At 49.6% G+C, this 12282-nt stretch overlaps 1 protein-coding gene across 3 annotated transcripts in view; it reads right to left on the bottom strand.

Moving 5' to 3' along the window:
- RREB1 (ras responsive element binding protein 1) overlaps positions 1–2246 on the bottom strand; it is a 128616-nt gene extending 126370 nt beyond the window's left edge. For all 3 annotated transcript variants that reach the window (XM_081056346.1, XM_081056344.1, XM_081056345.1), the window contains exon 1: positions 2190–2246. The gene's annotated coding sequence lies outside the window, so the exon portion shown is untranslated. The remainder of the gene's footprint in view (positions 1–2189) is intronic.
- Positions 2247–12282: the final 10036 nt, after the last annotated feature.

Below are 12282 nucleotides of genomic sequence, written 5' to 3'. Positions count from 1 at the left end.
AATGTAAAACAGGGAAGGACTCCTTTTTAAAAATGCTTTGGTTAATTTTAGCATCCTTCTGTTTAGCTGCTTAGCAACCCTTATCCTATGACCTTTTAAGCATCACCTACTTTTCAGAAGGATAATGAATTGAAACATCAAAAGGATTCACTTCTGACTGTTTCTAGTGAACATGGTTAACCAATTATTGTAGGACTTCAATTTATATTTACTATGCCATACAAAACCTTAAAAAAGTATACGTTTTAAAACTTTATTAATCAGGAAATATCCTTTGCTGAAGGTAATAAATGATGTTGAAAACTGAGCATATGATTTCTAAACTGACGTAGGAAGTGGACCAACACAGCAATTCAAAATTGAACAGTAAAAATGAAAGCTGCCTAATGGCACCTAGCTCCTGCCTGACATACAGCATGTAACCAACAAACAGCTGTTGATCAGGTGCAGAACTAACAACATTAGGTTTTATTTTCCTCCAATATTCTGTACCTGTGTTGAATGCAAATGAAACCTCAGGAGTCAGCATGAAGAAATTTAAAATAAAAGACCCTTCAATCAAAAGGTCACTTGTTGGATGACGTCAACAGTTAGGAATGGATGAACCACCTTGCCAGCTGAGTCAGACCCATCTTCCCCTTCACATAAACACTTCTCTGCCGTAAGGGCTTAGACTCTGATTTTCTGATGAGAAATAAGTAGTATCTAGAAAAACCCAGAGAATGATACACCATATAACAGTAAGCATCAGTAGCATTTAAGAGTATCGCGTAACCAGCAAGTCCTCTTTAAAGAACAAAACATCCTAAAATGCAATCAGTTTAGCAGTATTTTTAAAAAATGATAAAACAGTGCAAGTTCATTAACAACCGAAAATGGAGCACAAGCAAAACAAATAACTGAATCAAAGGGCTGTCTCCCTTTCTTTTGTAAAAGGGGTGAAGGAGGGAAGGTATTTTTTCACACTTTTAAAACTTGATAAAAGCCATTCAAATGTTTAATTCATCAGTGTAACCAAAGCTCAAAACACATCAAAGCAGGATCCATCAGCCCGAACCCAGAAGTCTCCCTCCAAAGGGCAGAGGTAAAAAACAAAAACAAACAAAACCCTAAAATTAGTGGCTCACCTTTGCTCAAATTATTTGAAGAATAATTTCAAACCCATTCCTTCAAAAGTTCTTTGTGGCTCTTGAAGGAAGCACAGAACTAAACGTTTGCAAACAAGAGGAAAAAAGTTTCAGCCAAGACTTTGGCCTCGTAGACTTCCGGGTTACATGTCTTAGAATCATACCTGCCCACTAGAAAAAGCACCAGATCTAGAGGATGCTTTTAAGGGCTGTGAAGGTGAATGGGTGGTGGTGATGGCGGGGGCACCCCAAAAAAAACAAAACGAAAACCATTCTTTTCTTCGCAGTTCCCTTTTCTCCAACTTCCACTTCAATTAAACTTATTTCAGAAATACACGCACATGCATGCACACACCACTGCGTGTCTAAAAGAAAAAAATATCTCAAAAAATATGGGATGCACATTAGCAACCCAGCCTTTGCAGAAATCACCTCAAGTCGCCTCTTCAAGACAGAAATGCCTCGCTATTTTCCAGCATCCTTATCCAACAGGCAAACTTCATTTCCACTGGCTTTCAAAAGGCGAAGCTTAAATCTAAACTCTAAAACAAGCGTGAGGGGTCATTCTGCCACTGATGAAAACTCGAGGACAGGTTTTTCAGCATACCAAAAAGTTGTATTTTTATTCGCCCTTCTTTCTAGCGCTCTCCACCATTACCACCATCCCCCCAAAAAGAGGGAAAAAACTCCAAAGTGCCCCGAATGTGTGCTGCTGCTGGCTCTGAAGCCGTGTAGAATTTCGTAATGGAATGTGAACTGCTCGTCCGGATCTGGGCTCACGTTCTATCTTCTAACCAGTCAGGAGCGAGGGAGGGCAAATCTGCTGAGCAAGGAGAAATACTTTCCTCCTCTTTTATAACCCATCACCGATGCACGGCGGCCGCGGGCGCGAGCGGCACGCTGCGCTGTCAACCGGCCGGCCGGCCCGCGGGTCCCCGCGGCCCCCGGGTCCCCGCGCCCCCGGCGCCTCTTCTCTCCCCGGGGCCGCCCCCGCCGCCCCCCGCCCGGAAAGTAGAGCAGCCTCGCCGACCGGCGGGCTCGGCCTCCGCGCCCCGCACTCACGCGCCTCGCCGGCCCGGAAGGTAGCCGGGGAGCGAGTCACTAACGACATCCTCGTCGCGACCCTCGGCCCGGCTCAGAAAACACGCCGCTTCCCAGGGTGGGGGCCGGCGACGGGAAGGACCTCCTCTGCTCCTTAGCAACCGTGAAGGTCGCAGTTTCCTAAGAGACCGCGAGCGGGGAGGGGGCGCAGGGGGCCGGGCCCAAGGCGGGGGGGGGGCGCGCTGGGTCCCCAGCCTCTCGCCGCCGCCCCCCCGCCCCGGCTCCGCACCGCGGGCCGGGATGGGCGGAGGAAGGGAAGCCCCAGAACTCGCAAAAAATTGGTCCAGCGGGCGGCGGACAAAAGTTTCCGAGCGCGCTCCACAGCTGGGCGGCGGAGCGGGCCCCGGCGGCCGGCCCCGCCTCGGATGCTCCCGGCCTCCTTCCTGTGCTCGTGACGGCGCCGGGCGCCGACCCCCCCCCCCCCCCCCCGCGATGCAGGCTCCGCTCCACACCGATGGCTCCCACGAAAACACACGGCCAAGCGAAGGGCAAGGGAACAATACGCGGCCGGGGCTCCGGCCCCCTCCTCCCCTGGTCACCCGGGACAGGGGTCTGCGTGACCCACAGCCACGAGCCCAGAACGGGCGAGGGCGCAGGGTGGCCGCGGCCCCCTCCCGGCCGGCGCCGTCCGCCGGGGAGGATCAAAGTCCGCAGAGCAGGGCGCGGCGGATGCTCCCACCGCGCAGCCCCGCGCGGGCACCCCCGAGCCAGCACCCCCGGCGGGCACTCCGAGCGGGCACCCCGGATACCTTGCGGCGGCGGGCGGGCGCCGTCATCTCCGCGCCGCTCGGCCCGAGAGGGACTCGAAAGTATGTAGGAGAAAAGTTTCCCCTCCCACATGGGGGGGAGGATGTCGGGGGAGCGAGGGCGGAAGATGGAGAGCCGCGCTGGGAAGATGTTTCTGGCCGGCGGTGCGTGCACCATCCGAGTCCCCGCGGTGCTGGTTAAAAATAAATGGGGCGGCGGGCGCGGCGGCGCGGGTCGGGCCGGATTCCTGCGCTCGGACGGCTAATATGGATGCGCATCAGGTCCTGGCGGCGGGGCGCTGCGGCGACCGCGGCGGCTCGCGCTGGGAGCTGGTTGGCAGAGCCGGCAGCTCGGGAAGGGGAAAGGAGCGGAGGAAGGGGAGGAGGAGGAGGGAGGAGGAGGAGCGGCCCGGCGCGCAGCCCGAGGGGAGAGGGCTGCCCAGCTCATCCCCGGCCGGCCCCGCCGCCCCGAGCGCACGGAGCGCGGCGTGGGGCACTCGGGTCCTCCGCGCTGGCAAACGGCGAGTTTTAAAAAGTACAACGCGCTCCACAGACTTCACCCTCCCCATCCCCAAAAGTTCTTTAAAAGGTCGCTCCCTCAGCCCCAGACATCTCGCTGCCACCCGAGTCCCGCGAGCCGGAACCCCGGGCGCGTACTTACGGCCGGGCAGGGCGCTGGGCTCCCAGGCATGATGCCGTGGGGACCGGTGGGCTTCGGGGAGAGAACGAGGAGAGATGCAAACTTGTTCCGGAAAAGGAATCAAAATGGCGTTTCTGGATGTGCAAAGTTCATCAACTCCGCAGTCACTTCCCCTCCTCCTCTTCTCCCTCAGGGAGGGAGGTGGGCGAGGAGCTGACGACCCCGGCGCCCCAGCCGCAGTCCCGGCCCCCGCCTCGGCCCCCCGCCCCGCTTCCTCGCCCGCACGCTCGGAGCCTCGCTCTCCCCCTCTCACCCTGATAAGTAGACACATCACGTGTTGCTCCTGCGAGTCTCCTGGGGACGTGTTACTGAGCGGCCGCGGCGGCGGCGGCGGCGGCGGCGGCGTCTCGGGCTGGGGGGTGGGAGGGACCGCGGTACCCGCCTGTCGCCCCCGCCCCGATTTTAGCGGGGTGACCGCAGTTTCCATCCCGGGATGGATGGAGGTGGAGTTCCCCACCCCACCCCCACCGCAGCCCCAGGTTTGCCCCACACCCTCCGCAGGCGCCCGAGGCCAGGGGATGGGCCGCGCCGCCCCAGGGAAAGGGTCTCAGCGGCCGCTGCTGAGCCGGATCTTGGTCAGCCCAGCGCCCGCCGGCCGGCCACCGTGGACCACTTCGCCCCCTCCCCTCGAGCCCCTCACTGCAAGCGACTCTCCGCCCCCAGCTTTCCATCACATCACTCTAGAGTTTGTTTCACTAGTTTAACGGAGGAGGGGGCAGGCAGTGATGCCCCTGAGGCGCGAGAGGGGCGCCTCGGTGCCCGGGAGGGGGTGGCGTGGGGTCGCGGTCACTTGGTCTGGCGCCGCCCCTCACAGTCTAGGAAGCAAATGGGAGGGTGAGCCCCACCCGCGCTGTTCCCTCTCCACGCGGTCCTGGCTCCGCATCCAGGTGGGGCGAGTAGATGCTGGGTCAGGAGATTAAGGAACCAGCGCTTCACCCCGCCCCCAACTTTGGGCTGTTTCTCTCCCAGGGCCCCGTTCTTTTAGCTCTGGTGCTGCCGTCCGGGAGCGTGTTCTCCGTCCAACAAATTCAACGTCCACTCGGCTTTTGTCACTTTTCCTTCTCCACAGCTGATGCTTAAGCGGGGTGTGCTGGCTCCCAAGGGGCCGAGGATGGCAAAGGCTCCTACAGCCAGTGTCCCCACCCCGCGATGGAACGGCTGATGCTGTGTCATCCATATCGCCCTCTGAGGCATCAGGGAAGCCACATGCAATATCTCTTTCTCTCAGAGGGCTCCTGTTTCAACTCTGAAAAGCAGGGCACTCTCCATCTCTACAGCTCCCACCACCACGCTTAGCTCTGGCTGTTGAGGCCCAAGTTATCACTGAGCCCAGGGAAACCAGGCCTGGGCTGTGCTTCCTCCATGAAGCAGCTGACATGTTTCCAACTGTTAATATTTTTCCTACTGAGGTTCTGAAAGGGCCTGTTCTCAGGCTTTGGAAACATCATCAGACAGATAAGAGTGACTGTGGTTGTGGAAAATAAACACACACCTGAAATCCTCAAGACAAATATGCCTCTTAACTAGTTGCAGAGAATACTACTATTGAATTAGGCATTTGAGACTAGTCAGGCACGGTGATGTTATACAGAAAGCTGGCTACTCTACTATGGCCTTTCACCCTGACCCCACCACAGGGACTCCTCTGAGGACACCTGCACATTATACAAAGTTTTAGGTCCAATCATGGGCCTTTAATTTGCAACTTTCAGGGGAACTCTGGTTTTCAGGGCTTGCAGATAAAAGTGTCTATCTAGGGATGGACTAAATGGATGGGTTCTGGCCAAGATAGAACTCTCTAGAACCAAGCAAAAGCAGTTGGGCCATTACCTCTGACTTGAGATAAGTAGGCTAAACCACAGCCCAGGAGGGAACTGATTCAGCTGGCTGTTTCCCTGACGTCCAGAGTCATCAAAATTAAGTTTTCAGAACCTGTTATGTTTCCCATGGTCTACTGTTTACTGAGGAAAACTCTACCCAGAGAAACTTCGGCCCTTGCATTTTTCTAAGTCTCCCCCTCCCCCACCCCATGTCCCGAAGTGTATTAGCAAATGCTTTTCTGAAGACAGGCCTACCCCTGGAGAACATGGGCAAGTCTCTCAACAGGAGTAAGAGTTCACAGTCACCACAGAACTGGTGTATGGAGCGTCAGACTTTTACCATGTTCCAATGAGAAGGCAAAGGAAGGGCCATTTAGGGACTGCTGCTTTATTCCTTTGTCCTGCCTGGATTCAGGAGTTAGCCTTTCCTGGGCTCCCCATTCAGTGGTTAGAGTTTGACCAGGAACAACATCAAAGCTGGAATTTTGCTTGTAATTTCACTTATTCTATAAAATACATTCAAACCTGCAAAGCTACATGAATTTTCATGACAAATCACTACTTTTATAATGTCATCTAGATAACATCAGCAACTAAAAAAGAGAGAAAACAGTTTAAAAGTAACTTTTGAAAATTGAATCTAATGATGTAGACCTTGTGTTCATTTTTTCTAGCTAATTAATAAATTTATAAGTCAACCTATTCAAAGGTGTGTTTATTCGTATTACATATAAATATCATTTATTGGACAAATACCTATTTGTTGAACATCTAATAGGTAAAAAGAGTCATGCTATCAAAACCATGACAAGGTGCTACTTCACACCCACTAGGATGGCTATAATAAAAAAGACAGGAACAAGTGTTGGCAAGGATGTGGAGAAATTGGAACCCTCGTACATTGCTGGTGGGATTGTAAAATGGTGCAGCTGCCTTTAAAAACAGCTTGGAAGTTCCTCAAAATGTTAAACATTGAGTATATAACCCAGCTAGTCCACTCCTAGGTATATACACAAAAAATGAAAACATATCCACAGGAGAACACGTACATGAATGTTCAAAGCAGCATTATTTGTAATAGCTAAAAAGTGGAAACAACCCAAATACCCATCAACTGATTAATGGGTAAACAAAATGTGGTCTATTCATACAGGGACCATTATTCAGCCATAAAAAGAATAAAGTACCAATATATGCTACAACCTGGATCAACTTTGAAAACATCCTAAATGAAATAGGCCAGACCCAAATGGACAAATACTTTATGATTCGGTTTATATGAAATGTCCAGAATAGGCAAATGTATAGAGACAGAAAATTAATGTTTGCCTAGGGCTGAGGGTTTGGGGGGAAATAGGGATTGACTGCTCATGGATATGGGGTTTCTTCTTGGGGTGATAGGAATGTTCTATAATTGATTGTGGTGATGGTTGCACAACTCTGAATATATTAAAAAACCACTGAACTGTATATTTTAAATGGGTGAATGGTAGGGTATGTAAGTTATATCTCAATAAAGCTGGTATGTATATATATACAAGAAATTGTGCTAGGTTCTATGGTGGAGAAACAATATAAAAATGCGTAATTTATAATCTGTGACTTAAAACAGTTCAGAATCTAATCTCTGCACAGGAAGTAATAGTGAAATGCAAACCAACAATAAGTAGGAACCATAAAATAGGTACAAAATTCAGGGGTTCAGAGAAAAGAGGTCACTTCTAATAAGAGTCATTGGAGAAAGCTTCATGGAAGAGAAAGCAATGGAGCTGAGCCATGGAGAATGGCTAGAAATTTCATAGGTGGAAACTGAGATTAGAAACAGCAGATTTGCAAAGGCATTATTGTAGCAAGTCATGGGTCCTCCTCAGAGATCAATAAGGATTCCAGTGTGGCTGGATTACAATATATACAGGAATATATAGGTAATGAGACTGAAAGGTAAACAAGCTGAAGCTATTTCACAAAGAATTTTTGAATATGATCCATGGAAAACCTCAGGTATGAGGGTGAGGGTAGAGGTAATGGAGAGCAGATGATCAAGAGCCCCTTCAGAGGAAGAATTGACGAGAAAGCAACTGGTGGACCAGGAATGTGGGGGTGAAGAAGTGAGGGCCAAGATGATGCCTGGGTCTTAGCCATGTGCCTGAGAGAATGAGGGACAACATGAGAAAGTCAGAGGTAAGAACTCATTGAGGTAGAAGGTGAAAGACTAGGTGATACTGAGCTTGAGGCAAAAATAAATGGAAAACACAGAGCTCGGCCATGAAGAGGATCAAGAAGAAAAAGGATGTGGATGTTGGAAAGGCCACTTGGATGAGGTGACATATTCTGCTGAATCTCATATGTAGGTGTCCCCCAGGCAGAGAGGACGGCGCAGGGCCCTCCAGGCAGAGGGAGCAGTGAGTGGTAAACTCAAGGGCACTGAGGTGTAAAACAAGGTCAGTTTCTTGAACTACAAATACCTCACTCTGTGGCTGGAGCAAAGGGAGGAGGGGAGGCAGTAAGAGATGGAGCTGGAGAAACAGCCAGTGGGCCAGACCGCCCAGAGTTCTGTGCAGCTCGCTGCTGACGTGGACTTGATCCAATGGCGAAGCTCTGAAAGGAATCAAGGAATAGGGGAGACAGAGCATCCCTCATGGCACTGTGGAGAAGGGTCTGGAAGCCTCGGACGGGAAGGCTAGTTAGGAATGACTAGATGATGCACCTAATAGATGTATCCATCTATTTAGATTGTATCCATCTAAGATACAATAGGGACCTAATAAACCACTGGCTGGGGCGGTGGAGAGGAATGGAGTGATTTGAGACATAATTAGGACATGGATTCAACAGAATTTGACCAATTTGATGAGAGGAAGGAAAACAAAAATCCCTCTGGAGCACTGACCAAGGAGTGTGCCACCAAAATAAACCACTGCTGTGGTAGAACGACAAATGACAGTGCGGGGATTAAAGTGAAAACAGTAGGATAGGCAGAGGTAGGAAATGTACTAGACGTAGGAGGTATTAAAGAGATGGAGTCCACTAGGCTTGGTCTCAGTTGGTTTTGGGGTGAGAAGAAGAATTAGGAAGGTTTCTCTGGTCTCAGTTGTGGGATGGTGGTGGGTCCATTCACCAGGGGCATGAGTCATGTGGGGAGGGTGGTTGTGTGGAAGATGAAAGGTGATCAGACCCAGGAAAAAGGCCTGGAGAGACATTTGAGGGACAGAGAGGGTGGACAGTGAAGGGCTAGAGGTTGAACCCAGGGAAATGCCTGCAATTAGATGGCTGAAGAAGGAGTGACAAGTGCGCTCTTTTACCTCTAAAGAAGCAGAACGGCCAAAGCAGTGGGGGCTGCCAAGAGAAAAGGTGATTAACTGTTAAAATGTAGAGACACCAAGGCAAGTAGCTGAAAAGGGGGTGAGATCTGAGAAAGTAAATTGATTTGAGAGTAGAAGACAGGGGCCAGAAAACAAAGGGTTAAAGAGTAACTGGAAGAAGAGGAAGTGAAGCCCCTGCTTTGTGAGAAGTTAGGCGATAAAAGGGAGAGAAAGGAAAGTAACAGCATAATGGCAGCTAATATTTACTGAACACCTACTATGTGCCAGGCACTGTTCTAAGGGCCTCAGGTGTATTATCTTGCTTAATCCCACCCAACCTCAGATCTGTTAGGTGCTATTATCGTCCCCATTCTGCAACTGACTCCACTGGAATCCAGACATCACACAGCTGGGGACAGGCGGAGATGAGATGCACAGCAGGCAGTCTGACCCCAGAACCCCACTCTTGTATTGCTGTCACCGCTATTGGTAGTTCATTGAGAATTAGTGTGCTAATAACAATGCCTACTTGATAGTCTCGACTAATCTCAATAAAATGCTCTTGCTTGGACTTTTGCAGAAGGGCCATTATTGTCTGTGCAGTCGTTTAACAAGGATTTAATTGGAAAGGTAAGTGAATGTGCAGATGTAAGTGTTGCTAATTTGGTTTCTAACCATCTCTCCTTCATATCAACCTGAAGTACAAACCTCTTTCTGTTCTCCAAGTATTATGATCCATACGTGCAGACTACATTCTAAAGTGGGAGCCGGATATTTTATGTAACCAGGACAGTAGGCCAGAGATGATCAACCAGAGTCTGCCCTCTGAACTACACCAGCAGTTTTCAACTGGGGTGACTCTGACCCCCGCCCCCGGGAGGGACGTTTGCCAATGTTGGGAGACATTTTTGGTTGTCACAAGTTGAGGGAGGGGTACCACTGGTATCTCTGGGTGAAGGCCAGGGCTGCTGCTAAACATCCTGCAATGCACAGGACAGCAGCACAACAAAGAAGGATGTGGCCCCACATGGCAGTCATGCCGAGGCTGAGACACCCTGCTCAACGGTGCCTTGAAAACTATCAGAGTCTGGGAAAGGGGTTTTAGAGTGGGTAAACCACCCAGACCATGCGTGTCAACAGGAAAGGAATGTAAATCCAGAGGGGAGAGAATACAGATCTATGAGACAGAAATAACCTTTGAAGACAGGGGTGTGTGTATCTATGGCCAAGAAAACATGGTAGAGAGATCAGCCTTGGGGGGGAAAAGAAGGCTAATTCACATTTTACGATAGAAGGGAAGGGAAACACAATAGCAGGAACATACTGAGAAATGCGTGGAGAAGAAGGCAGCTCTGGGACTTCCCATCAGATGGCCCTGGCTCTGGCAAAGCAGCAGTGTAGGAGAGCCTGGGAGCAGCATGTGGCTGAGACTTAAAGAAACCAGGAATCAGTGGTAGAAAACTTCAGCCCTGTTTTAGCTTCAATGCCATGGAGCCACAGAGGACAAAAAACATATGGTAGGGATTACTGACGGTTGGAAATTGAAATGAGTAAAATCCATCACAAGGGGATGACACCGGAAGGGGGCTGAGACTGTGAGAACTAGGAGTGGTCTAGGGACAAGAAGATGAGGAAGAAAAGCAGGTTCAGTGGCTGGGAGGGTGAGGCAAGGCGTGAGGGAAAGAAGGGGGGCTGAGGGAGGGGCAGCAGGGACTGAGACTTCAGAGGAGAAAGAGAACCAAGTGACTCTTCTGAGATGAAGCAGAAAACCTATTCACAGGGGTGAGGAAACAGAGAAAACTGTAAAGAAAGGACAGGGCATGAGTCTTGATATGGATGGTCCTGTCACTGAAAATGAAGAAGGGGACAGGCTCGAGAGGAAAAATGTGAAGTTGGTCTCTACGGTTATGGTGAAGGAAGGGTGTCTCAGAGATCACTAGGTGATTGGGGTACAGATGAGGAGCAGGCATAAACAGATGACACCAACACCAAAGGAGGTATTAAGGGCTACAATGTGTCCTCCTTCATATGTTGAAGTCCTAGCCCCCCGTACCTCAGAATGTGACTATATTTGGAGATGAGGCCTTTATAGACGTAATTAAGGTAAAATGAGGTAATTGGGGTGGGCCCTAATCCAATAGGACTGGTGTCCTTATAAGAGATTAGGACACACACACACACACACACACACACACACGGAAGACCAAATGAGGACACAGAGAGAAGGCAGCATCTACAAGCCAAGGGGAGAGGACTCAGAAGAAACCACCCCTGCCAACACCTTGATCTCAGTCTTCCAACCTCTAGAATGTTGAGGAAACAAGTTTCTGTTGTTAAAGCCCCCCTGCCTGTGGTACTTTGTTACAGCAGCCCGAGCTGACTGATACAGACAGGAGGAACTCAAAGACGATGATGAGCCAGGTGTGGAAAGGACAGTAGGAAACACATTCATAGACTCCATGGCCTCCTCCGTGAACTGGGAGAATAGTCTTCCTGAGGAAAGGCTTTTGAACGAAGTGATATCTCTAAGGAGAAACCAAGTTCCATCTAGAGTGTAGAGGTAGGGGAAATACTGTGGGGAAGGCTGAGAATGAGAGTTTCTTAGAACAAGGGGCTCCACAGCCTTCGTGGACAGGACGTCTCTTAAAAGCAGGAACAAGTCTTGGCTAACGATTTCTCTATCCCAAAACCAGCACAGGACTGGCATCCTGCAGGTCTTTAGTGAATAGATTTTTCAGTGTGCAGAGGTGAAAGAGGCATATAGGAGAGCGGGAATGACCTGAAAAGTGTTGGACACACGGGGGCAGTTCCTGGAGGAAGTGTTTGCCTAGGAGTGCCGACTATAGTAGAAGGGTGAGAGGCAGGGGGTCAGATGTCATTTAGAATTTCCCAGTCCCCTTAGTAATGTAGCCAATTAAACTCCTCCTCTCAGACAAGCAGGGCAGTCATAGGGGTGGGCTATGAGAACACCTTTACACAACTTCTGTTATCCTAAATTATTACTTTAGCTACCCAGGTAACTTGAGGAATGCATTATTTCTGATGGTTGACAGTTTTCTCTTTAAATGTTAACTATTTGGAGTACAAATTTTTTCTACAATGTATTGTGCGCTGCCTCGCCTTTTCTCCCTTTTCTAAAAAATAATCAGAAAGTTAATATAGGAACAAAATGATATCATACATTTCAAATATTATATGGGATTGTGATACAAAGATAACTTTCTATAAACAAGATTTATACTAGGCTGCAAGATGGTCACATCCTAAGAAATTAGACATCCTTGAGGTTGTTATAGCTATTTGCTAGGATACCCTAGGACTCCACAGTAAATTTCAATTTGATTTTTTGTCTGTTTTTGTCCTCCCTCACTAACTGGTTATGGCTTGTCGCTTTTTTCTGAACTCAGTATGTGCCTGCCAATAGCAAGCTCCTCTTCCCTTTGATTGATTGTTTCTAAACTACAGTTGTTAGGAAACTGGATAACC

Source organism: Rhinolophus hipposideros (assembly GCF_964194185.1).
Source record: "Rhinolophus hipposideros genome assembly, chromosome: 8".
Taxonomy (NCBI): domain Eukaryota; kingdom Metazoa; phylum Chordata; class Mammalia; order Chiroptera; family Rhinolophidae; genus Rhinolophus; species Rhinolophus hipposideros.
Note: the sequence above shows the minus strand (reverse complement) of the source record. Positions and strands in the feature narration are given on the sequence as shown.